This window comes from Procambarus clarkii, chromosome 17 (assembly GCF_040958095.1).
Source record: "Procambarus clarkii isolate CNS0578487 chromosome 17, FALCON_Pclarkii_2.0, whole genome shotgun sequence".
NCBI lineage: Eukaryota > Metazoa > Arthropoda > Malacostraca > Decapoda > Cambaridae > Procambarus > Procambarus clarkii.
The window spans coordinates 3,811,059-3,823,634 of record NC_091166.1 but is presented as its reverse complement, the minus strand read 5'-3'; the positions used below and the strand labels follow the sequence as shown (position 1 = coordinate 3,823,634).

The 12,576-nt window shown below is 38.5% G+C and overlaps 1 pseudogene; it reads right to left on the bottom strand.

The window, feature by feature from the left end:
• Positions 1 to 7,770: 7,770 nt before the first annotated feature.
• Positions 7,771 to 8,520, bottom strand: LOC138365721 (dnaJ homolog subfamily C member 17 pseudogene; annotated as a pseudogene).
• Positions 8,521 to 12,576: the final 4,056 nt, after the last annotated feature.

Sequence of the window (12,576 nt, the reverse complement as noted above, 5' to 3'; positions counted from 1 at the left end):
GGTAAATACTGGTTCTGTAAACAGGGTTTGAACTCATTTCTTATGTTATGTAATCTTAGCTATAAAATGATCTTAGACAATGGGAAACCGTACGGCAATACCTTATTGAGAAAAACGAGCTTATAATGATTAACACCATTGCACATTAGGCTTGACAGAAGGCAGCATTTGTATCCCCCTTTGCTATAAACATTAAAAATGGGAATAAACATACTATAACAGAAAACGGACTTATTCAGGGAAGAAGAATACGGGGTGACTATTAGCAATGCCTGTGCGAAATATGATGGGGCCAGGAGCCGACCTTTTAATCCCCAGGTAAGTTGATGACGTCATTGACCATTAGCAATGCCCGTGCATGGCTCACCGGGCTAACGAAAAAACATGGGGCCATAACGTGTCCCTTAAATCTCACCGGGGTAACGAAAAAACATGGGGCCATAACGTGTCCCTTAAATCTCACCGGGGTAACGAAAAAACATGGGGCCATAACGTGTCCCTTAGGAAAAGCAAAACGGACACGTTATGGCCTGGTTTACACTACTGGTGAGTGGTGACGCCTGGGTGGTGTTTGGCCGAGCTGGGTGATTGGTGACGTCTGGGTCGGTGATTGGCCGGGCTGGGTGATTGGTGACGCCTGGGTGGTGTTTGGCCGGGCTGGGTGAGTGGTGACGCCTGGGTCTGAGATTTGCTACTACCGCGGGAGTTACTCGTCAAGTAGTTAAGGTGTGTGGAGGCACTACTCGAGATGCCTCTTGTAGGGAGGTCTGGGGAAGGCTTCAGCCTGGATATTGAATGCCTTGGTCGACTTTGAGGTAGCGGTACCAGCCCAATCCTTTATTTTATATAAAAATTTAACCAGTGCCTCAAAAAAATATTCAAAATCTACCCTATCTATAGAATTTAAAATCTGCAGATTGTATCGAAATAATCGGCATAATTCAAATGCTGAATCCAGTTATCTGACACCCGACTGTAATGCTGTTTATAGTCCAGCAATTTTCCCAATACACCTGGAAGAAAAATTCAATACTCAGAATTGATATAACTAAATTCAATATTGCAACCACTATCACAAAATCTGGCCAACAAATATCATTGGCCATCGGCGTCCATCAACGTGTTTCGTCATGAACGCGTAACACAAGAATTCCAATACATGCTGAAATCTCACTGCTTCAGGAGAAGAACACTGAACTCTTCAAGTTCATTCATGTGTTCCAGTCACCATCTGTGGTCACTTTTTGCCACATGTCACTTAATTATCAAACCTAACATTCAAAATCAATGTCCAAAATGACATTCTGACAATCTTACAAATGTGTTTATTATCAATACTACTTTTAATATCACAGTTCTCAAATGAGTACGCAGCAACAAAATGTGTACATACTTCCAGCTAAGAGTATAAAGTTAATGTTGTCAACCCCTCTTGCACCAATGAATGTGGAGCAAGAAAATGACAATTATCATTTTCCAGAGCCTACGTCCTAGACACATTGCAATAACTCTCATACTAGAGAGCTCTATCTCGAGAACGGGTCCATGTGAAAAAATTGTACATTTCCACTTTAATAGAATTTCACTACTATATTTCTAGTTTTCAACATTTAGGTTTTCCAAAATTACATTCCTAGGTATTCAGAGATCTTAATTTTTTCAGAAATTGAATACAATAACAAAATAGAGCAAACATAACATTTTAACATTATTACACAACAAATGTTAAAAAAAAAATCTGTTAGACCAGTGACGTGAAGTTGATTGTAGTTTCGACGACCACCAATTTTAGAATGTGGAGAATCCTCGTCCTCTTGTACACCATTCCGGTTTCTGCTGAAGAATGATAGAACTATCCGACCAGATAGCACGACCGACAGGTGACAGTCTGTGGCTGGCTGCAGCCTGCTGGGTGAACCTTGCTAAAGAGACACGGCTCAATTTTCAACTCGAGGTCACAAAACAGTAATGATGGATGAGACTGAAACAACAGGTGACCACAGTAGAACAGGACGTAGATGTACAACGGTCTCTCCCTCTCTCTCGGGACGGAAGCGGCTTCAGTGTCGTTGAGTTTATTGGAATAAGTGCACCTTAATCAAGCACCACAATTAGATGGTGAGGAATTATTACTTGACATCTTCCAGGCACCTGTAGGGTATTTCCTGGTAGAATGTGACATCCCACGGACACTTTAATGAATTTTACAAAATGTGGTGGGCAACTTTTGCTTGGTCAGTGCATACATCCCACATGACCTCTTATTAGTGTCTGGAAGAGACATGAAAAGTAATTTTGGGTAATTTACGCTATACTTCTGCTTCCTTTTAATTAAAGCCACTAATGGAGGATGGTCGACCATTTCAACATAAAAAATCTTTCCCAGCTACAATCTGCAGTTCCTCGCAACTTTTGTGCAGACTAGGAGTAATCAAATCTTTTCAAGAAATCCAGACCTAGCATATCCCAAGCTAGATTTGATTAGAGTTCGTGAAATTTATGCTGACTCACCTAAATTCAACCTAATTTAAGACAATTTCTACCCAATATACCCAAAATGATTTGTTACATAGCTCAGCCAAAGACCATTTTACCCGAGTTTTCACATATTCCAACCTACCCTACATAGCCTTACCTAGCAGATTTGATTAAAGTTGGGTTAATTTAAGCTATCGCCATCAAATTGGAGACAATTTCCACCAAATATGCCTAATTGTTGTGTATCATAGCACAGCCAAAACCCATTTTACCCACATTTTCATCCATTCCATCTAAACCTGGACCTAGCCTCTGATACTACATATACTCAGAGAAGTGATGTTTTTTGGATATGAACCTAAATGCCCGTGCCTAACCTGCAAGAGTCTTGGAGCTTTGTTGAATATTTTATCTATTTTTCTTCAAAAATTGAAGTTTTGGATATGAACCTATCCGCACTGTGCCTAACCTGCTAGGTTCTTTGTTGAACATTGTAACCATATTCATAGAAAAGTGATGTTTTGGATATGGACCTAAGAGCCCCTCTCCTTTAAAACTTGGAACTGTGTTCAATATTGTAGATATAGTGTTTAGTTTTTACACATCAACCCAACCGTCCTGGACCTAACCTCCCTTCCTCTAACTTCAAATTTATCGTAAATATGGAAGGACGTGTTGTTTGTGCAACAACCCAACCGTCCTTGACCTAACCTCCATTTATCAAACTTCAAATTTATTGTATTTATGGGAAGAAGGTGTTGTTTATGCATCAACCCAACCTCCCTGGACCTAACCTCTGATACACGAATCTTGGTTCAACATTGCATCATACTCGTAGCATATTTTATTTCACATAATTCATCCATCCTCAACCTAACCTCTATTACCTGAGGGAGGAAGGTTAATGGAAAACATGATAATAATGGGAATTTTCTCTACATCAGTTCGACTTAACCATCCTTAACCTAACCTTAGTTAGAAAGGGATATAACTCACCAAAACTATTTAATTACCATTTACCTTATTTTCCTTATCTTCCACGAACTCTAATCAAATCTAGCTTGGGATATGCTAGGTCAGGTTAGGTAAGGCTGTGTAAGGTAAGATGGAATAGGTGAAAAACTTGGGTGAAATGAACTTTGACCATGCTAAGATACAAAACATTTGGGTATATTCGGTGGAAATTGGCATAAATTAGGTAAAATTTAGGTGGGAAAGGCATAAATTTTTCCAACTACCTTCTGAAGATGTATTTAATATACGAAAGTACTTAATATATATATATATATATATATATATATATATATATATATATATATATATATATTATATATATATATATATATATATTATATATATATATATATATATATATATGTCGTACCTAGTAGCCAGAACTCACTTCTCAGCCTACTATTCAAGGCCCGATTTGCCTAATAAGCCAAGTTTTCCTGAATTAATATATTTACTATAATTTTTTTCTTATGAAATGATAAAGCAACCCTTTTCTCTATGTATGAGGTCAATTTTTTTTATTGGAGTTAAAATTAACGTAGATATATGACCGAACCTAACCAACCCTACCTAACCTAACCTAACCTATATTTATAGGTTAGGTTAGGTTAGGTAGCCAAAAAAAGCTAGGTTAGGTTAGGTTAGGTAGGTTAGGTACACGAAAAAACATTAATTCATGAAAACTTGGCTTATTAGGCAAATCGGGCCTTGAATAGTAGGCTGAGAAGTGCGTTCTGGCTATTAGGTACGACATATATATATATATAATATATATATGCGTGGTGACTTCGCATTGAAGTCACCACGCCTGGCAGGGGACTGTTTTCATACAAATGAAAGATAGTAAGTTTTCATTTTTATTTTGCCCTATGCTCAATAAGCAATTTCTGAAGAAAGATTGACAATGCTTAAATTACATTCTCTAGAAAGGCAAAGAAATAGAGGTGACATGATAGAGCTGTGAATGAATGGACATGATAAAGGGGGAATATTAATAGACTATTAAAATTATCAACACTAGATAGAACATGAAACAATGGACATAAATTGGAATAAGTTTTAGATTTAGATTTAGGAAAAAGACCTGGGTAAATACTGGTTCTGTAAACAGGGTTTGAACTCATTTCTTATGTTATGTAATCTTAGCTATAAAATGATCTTAGACAATGGGAAACCGTACGGCAATACCTTATTGAGAAAAACGAGCTTATAATGATTAACACCATTGCACATTAGGCTTGACAGAAGGCAGCATTTGTATCCCCCTTTGCTATAAACATTAAAAATGGGAATAAACATACTATAACAGAAAACGGACTTATTCAGGGAAGAAGAATACGGGGTGACTATTAGCAATGCCTGTGCGAAATATGATGGGGCCAGGAGCCGACCTTTTAATCCCCAGGTAAGTTGATGACGTCATTGACCATTAGCAATGCCCGTGCATGGCTCACCGGGCTAACGAAAAAACATGGGGCCATAACGTGTCCCTTAAATCTCACCGGGGTAACGAAAAAACATGGGGCCATAACGTGTCCCTTAAATCTCACCGGGGTAACGAAAAAACATGGGGCCATAACGTGTCCCTTAGGAAAAGCAAAACGGACACGTTATGGCCTGGTTTACACTACTGGTGAGTGGTGACGCCTGGGTGGTGTTTGGCCGAGCTGGGTGATTGGTGACGTCTGGGTCGGTGATTGGCCGGGCTGGGTGATTGGTGACGCCTGGGTGGTGTTTGGCCGGGCTGGGTGAGTGGTGACGCCTGGGTCTGAGATTTGCTACTACCGCGGGAGTTACTCGTCAAGTAGTTAAGGTGTGTGGAGGCACTACTCGAGATGCCTCTTGTAGGGAGGTCTGGGGAAGGCTTCAGCCTGGATATTGAATGCCTTGGTCGACTTTGAGGTAGCGGTACCAGCCCAATCCTTTATTTTATATAAAAATTTAACCAGTGCCTCAAAAAAATATTCAAAATCTACCCTATCTATAGAATTTAAAATCTGCAGATTGTATCGAAATAATCGGCATAATTCAAATGCTGAATCCAGTTATCTGACACCCGACTGTAATGCTGTTTATAGTCCAGCAATCTTCCCAATACACCTGGAAGAAAAATTCAATACTCAGAATTGATATAACTAAATTCAATATTGCAACCACTATCACAAAATCTGGCCAACAAATATCATTGGCCATCGGCGTCCATCAACGTGTTTCGTCATGAACGCGTAACACAAGAATTCCAATACATGCTGAAATCTCACTGCTTCAGGAGAAGAACACTGAACTCTTCAAGTTCATTCATGTGTTCCAGTCACCATCTGTGGTCACTTTTTGCCACATGTCACTTAATTATCAAACCTAACATTCAAAATCAATGTCCAAAATGACATTCTGACAATCTTACAAATGTGTTTATTATCAATACTACTTTTAATATCACAGTTCTCAAATGAGTACGCAGCAACAAAATGTGTACATACTTCCAGCTAAGAGTATAAAGTTAATGTTGTCAACCCCTCTTGCACCAATGAATGTGGAGCAAGAAAATGACAATTATCATTTTCCAGAGCCTACGTCCTAGACACATTGCAATAACTCTCATACTAGAGAGCTCTATCTCGAGAACGGGTCCATGTGAAAAAATTGTACATTTCCACTTTAATAGAATTTCACTACTATATTTCTAGTTTTCAACATTTAGGTTTTCCAAAATTACATTCCTAGGTATTCAGAGATCTTAATTTTTTCAGAAATTGAATACAATAACAAAATAGAGCAAACATAACATTTTAACATTATTACACAACAAATGTTAAAAAAAAAATCTGTTAGACCAGTGACGTGAAGTTGATTGTAGTTTCGACGACCACCAATTTTAGAATGTGGAGAATCCTCGTCCTCTTGTACACCATTCCGGTTTCTGCTGAAGAATGATAGAACTATCCGACCAGATAGCACGACCGACAGGTGACAGTCTGTGGCTGGCTGCAGCCTGCTGGGTGAACCTTGCTAAAGAGACACGGCTCAATTTTCAACTCGAGGTCACAAAACAGTAATGATGGATGAGACTGAAACAACAGGTGACCACAGTAGAACAGGACGTAGATGTACAACGGTCTCTCCCTCTCTCTCGGGACGGAAGCGGCTTCAGTGTCGTTGAGTTTATTGGAATAAGTGCACCTTAATCAAGCACCACAATTAGATGGTGAGGAATTATTACTTGACATCTTCCAGGCACCTGTAGGGTATTTCCTGGTAGAATGTGACATCCCACGGACACTTTAATGAATTTTACAAAATGTGGTGGGCAACTTTTGCTTGGTCAGTGCATACATCCCACATGACCTCTTATTAGTGTCTGGAAGAGACATGAAAAGTAATTTTGGGTAATTTACGCTATACTTCTGCTTCCTTTTAATTAAAGCCACTAATGGAGGATGGTCGACCATTTCAACATAAAAAATCTTTCCCAGCTACAATCTGCAGTTCCTCGCAACTTTTGTGCAGACTAGGAGTAATCAAATCTTTTCAAGAAATCCATACCGATTAAAATGTCTCTAGAAAACTTACTTATGTCAAAGTTATCTTGTCCCAAGATGTCTATCTTTTGCCCATTAAATTTTTGCCCAGTCAAATTATTTCCACAACTCCTAAGGTAAAATGTCTCAACTTGTTGAAGGCTGAATTTTTCGTGAAATTTCCTTTACTGCCAGTGTTCACAAATGCCGTCCATTTCGCACCTTCCCCCTTCGCTTCAAAAGTAGATCTACTGTTATGGGGGGTCTCATGGCTGCTCTGTGAGGGGTAATTAATAATTAATAATAAAGGGGAATATATTAATCGAACCTACATCCAAGAGTATCCCAGACGTAGGGATCTGAGTGTCTATCACTCTAGCAGTTCCCACCTACCACTCTTGTGGTGTCTACCACCCTTCTCTAAGGAACAGAGAAGTATGCCTCCGCAGACAGAGACATGCAACACACATAATGGGAAAATAAAACTAAGTAAGAAGTATTTGAAGGTCGGTTTCTTGGACAAATCAAGACAACATGAGATATATATTTTTGTACAAATTATAAAAGATTATTTTCATCCAAAGCAATCAAACAACTTGTTTATTATTATAAAATTTGATTGAGAAACATTTAACTGGTTTGGCTCACATTCTCTACTGATTCACGACAACTAGATTCAAAGTTTAAATTGGATTTGTCCTTACACTCATAATTTTTAGGATTTTTTTTGGAGGATATGAGGCTTTTTGTGAGGTGCCTCTCACATGTGTGTAACTTTTACTGGTTTGCCAGTTTGACCTCTCTCAAACTGCACTGCCATATCCGCTGCATTTTTGGTCTTATATTCTATTAATGCTGTTCCTTTTCTATTTTTCTGCACCATAACCAGAGCATTGATGTCTCCCCACTTATAGAAGAGTTGGTTAATTTCCTGCTGGGAATACCCTGGCCAATCGTCTGTTGACATCCACTTAACTTTAACTTTGTGACCCCGTGTGTCCATAGCTGGAGGTTCACTGCTTCTGGAGACTTTAGATGAACTCCGAAAAAGCTCTGCCCCTACCTCCCTATTTACTCGATCCAGTTCCTCCAAAATAAGTTGCTCGCCCTCCTTGTCCAATCTTTTCAATTCACGTCGAAACTGTTCTTCTTGTGACATATCTTGCTGTTCCCTACTGCGTTGAACACGTCGTTCCCGTTCCTCCAAATCTGACCTTAGTTTCTGTGATCTGGTAACATGTTCACGGGCTCTGGCAGCTGCTGCTTTACGACTCTTGAGGGTCTTGTCATATGCTTTACGTGTTCCTGGATCTAACAAAATCTCAAGAATTTTCTTAAGTTTGTCAAATTCATCAGTAGCGAATGGGTTATCTGGATTCTTATCCGGATGACATTTAAGAGCTCTTTGTCTGTACGATTTCTTAATCTCCTTTTCCTCGGCATCAATAGTTATCCCCAGAATTTGATAGAAGTCCAGTTTCGATAGTTTCGTATTATGTTCCTGCGACATAACGTCCTCAATGCGTCACTACCACTTTCACAAGAGCTAATATTTTCGACAGCTGCTTCTTATGTTTTATTACGCGTTTCTGGAGCGAATGATCTCTGTCCTCAGCTTGCTGTCAACAGTCATATGTAAAGACGTCAAATGTTAGTTAATTTATATCCTACGTACATCTCACTGGGAGGAGACATGTAGCATCTCTCTCAATATAAAAACATAGTCCTGGAACCTCTGTTAATCATAATATATATAAATTATTTAGATTCAGGTTTGAACATAGGATCATAAGAATAAAGCTCTGGTTAGCCCCATTTAGATTATGCAGTTCAGTTTTGGTCGCCGTACTATAGAATGGATATAATTTCACTTGAACGTGTCCAACGTAGGATGACTAACTTAATTAAGAACATAAGAACAAAGGTAACTGCAGAAGGCCTATTGGCCCATACGAGGCAGCTCCTATTCTATAACCACCTAATCCCACTCATATACTTGTCCAACCCGCGCTTGAAACAATCGAGGGACACCACCTCCACCACGTTACGCGACAATTGGTTCCACGAATCAACAACCCTGTTTGTTGTATTTACCCAAGTCTTTCCTAAATCTAAACTTATCCAATTTATACCCATTGTTTCGTGTTCTGTCTTGTGTTGATATTTTTAATACCCTATTAATATCCCCCCTGTTATGTCCATTCATCCACTTGTAAACCTCTATCATGTCACCCCTAACTCTTCGCCTTTCCAGTGAATGCAACGTAAGCTTTGTTAATCTTTCTTCATATGAAAGATTTCTAATTTGGGGAATTAACTTAGTCATCCTACGTTGGACACGTTCAAGTGAATTTATATCCATTCTATAATACGGCGACCAAAACTGAACTGCATAATATAAATGGGGCCTAACCAGTGCAAGATATAGCTTAAGAACCACACCAGGTGTCTTGTTACTAACGCTTCGATTAATAAATCCCAGTGTCCTATTCGCCTTATTACGAACATTTATGCATTGATCCTTTTGTTTTAAATTCTTACTAATCATAACTCCCAGATCCCTTTCGCAATCCGACTTCGCAATCTCAACACCATCTAGCTCGTATCTTGTAACTCTATCATCATTACCTAGCCTCAGAACTTTACATTTATCAGCATTAAACTGCATTTGCCAATCATTTGACCATTTCAAAACCCTATCTAGATCAACTTGAAGTGATAGTGAGTCCTCCTCCGAATTAATTTCCCTACCGATTTTCGTATCATCGGCAAATTTGTAAATGTTGCTACTCAAACCTGAATTTAAATCATTTATATATATTATAAACAACAGAGGTCCCAGGACAGAGCCCTGAGGTACTCCACTAACAACATTATCCCACTCTGACTTAACCCCATTTATACTAACTCTGTTTCCTTTGGAATAGCCATGCCCTAATCCAAGTTAATATAGCACCCCCCAGTACCATGAGCTTTTATTTTTTTAATTAGTCTTTCATGTGGCACTGTATCAAAAGCTTTGCTAAAGTCAAGGTACACAACATCACAATCCTTACCACTATCAACTGCCTCAACTATGCTGGAATAAAAAGTTAGCAAATTTGTTAAACATGAACGGCCATTTGTAAAACCATGTTGCGACTCATTTATTAATTTGTTTTTCAAGATGGAGACGAATTGTATTTGCAATTATTGATTCAAGTAACTTTCCCACAATAGACGTTAGGCTAATTGGCCGATAGTTTGACGCAAGTGATCTATCTCCTTTCTTAAAAATTGGTACCACATTAGCTACCTTCCATGACTCTGGCACTCTGCCTGACTCTATTGATTTATTAAATATGGTAGACAGTGGGTCGGAAAGCTCCTCTTTGCATTCTTTAAGCACCCTGGCAAACACTTCATCCGGCCCTGGGGATTTGTTTGGTTTTAGTTTTTCTAATTGTTTAATTACATCCTCCCTGGTAACTACTAAACTAGTCAACCTGTCCTCATCCACACCCACATAGACTTGTTCGGCTGAAGGCATATTGTTAAGTTCTTCTTTAGTAAATACAGATATAAAATATTTGTTAAAAATACTACTCATCTCCTTGTCATTATCCGTTATTTGACCTGTCTCAGATTTTAATGGACCTATCCTTTCCGTAGTCTTAGTTCGATATAACTGAAAAAAACCTTTAGGATTTGACTTTGCTTGCTCTGCTATGCGAACTTCATAGTTTCTTTTTGCTTTCCTAATCTCTTTTTTAACATTTCTAACCAGTTGTATTAATTCCTGTTCTAACCTTACTTCCCCATTCTTAATCCTTTTGTACCAATTTCTCTTTTTACCTATAAGGTTCTTTAAATTATGTTATCCACTTTCGGTCATTAGTATTCGATCTATTCAATTTGTATGGTATATTACGTTCCTGTGCTTTGTTTAGAATATTCTTAAATAAGTTATATATTAAATCCACATCGAAATCCCCTGTTACGTCACCTGTCGCTGGGTTCATGTCTCGCTCCAAGACCGGCCCACACTCCATACCCAAGAGTTTCCTATCTATTTGACCCAAAAAAATTCTTAGGCTATTAAAATCAGCTTTTCGTAAATCTGATTTTCGAAATTTTCGATTGAAAAGATTTCTAATTCCCCAAATTAGAAATCTTTCATATGAAGAAAGATTAACAAAGCTTAAATTGCATTCACTGGAAAGGCGAAGAGTTAGGGGTGACATGATAGTGGTTTACAAGTGGATGAATGGACATAACAAAGGAGATATTAATAGGGTATTAAAAGTATCAACACAAGACAGAACACAAAACAATTGGTATAAATTGGATAAGTTTAGATTTAGGAAAGACTTGGGTAAATACTGGTTCAGTAACAGGGTTGTTGATTTGTGGAACCAATTACCGCGTAACGTGCTGGAGGTGGGGGTCCCTCGATTGTTTCAAGCGCGGGTTGGACAAGTATATGAGTGAGATTGGGTGGTTATAAATTAATTATTGGGTGGTTATTTAGCTAGAGATAGGGGGAACAGGTTAAGGGTTTGCTATCCCGGAGCTGGCATTGGTGATATTATAAACAACATGAATGATATTATGGCTGGTAATGGGAACAATCCCATTATTTGCATTAGCGTGGGAGGAAATGATGTTGGTCGAGTCAGGAGTGAGGAACTGATTCAGAGGTATAAAACAGCCATAGAGTTAGTTAGGAGCAAGGGAGGAATCCCGATCATATGTGGCATTCTTCCAAGAAAGGGAGTGGGAAATGAATGGATATCGAGGGCACTTGGTGTCAATTGCCGGCTGGAAAGATATTGCAAATCAAATGCAATATCTTTCATAGACAACTGGGAACACTTCTATGGAAGAAATGAAATGTATGCTCGTGATGGGGTGCATCTATCGAGAGCTGGGGTTGTTGCTGTTGCGAACTCGCTAGAAGAAGTGGTTAGAGGTGTTTGTTTGGGTTTAAACTGTTAGTAGATAGAGGTATGGGAATTGATTTGGAGGAAGGAGGTAATAAAAGTATGTGTTTGTGGGAGAAAGGAATTGGCAAAACGATCAGGGAAAGAGAAGGTCCGCAAAATAACAATTCACTTAGGGTATATTACACTAACAGTAGAAGTCTAAGAAATAAAATTAACGAATTAAATGCTCTTGTCTGCACAGAAAAAATAGATATTATTGCACTTACCGAAACGTGGATGAATGTAGAAAATAGAGAACTATTAGCTGAATATCAAATATATGGATTTAAACTATTTCACACAGATAGATATATTAGACGAGGAGGTGGAGTAGCCATATATGTTAGGGACAATTTGAAATGTAGTCTCAAAGAGGGAATCAAAACAGAGCCACACTCAGAAACTATTTGGATTGAATTAAACGAAAAAGCTAATAATATTATAATAGGAGTAATATATAGGCCACCAAATTTAGACAGAATGGAAGCAAAGCATCTATGGGATGAAATATCTAGAGCATCTAGATCTAACAGTATTTATGTCATGGGTGACTTTAATTTTAGCGGAATAAACTGGTTGAACAAATCAGGGAATAGTGAAGC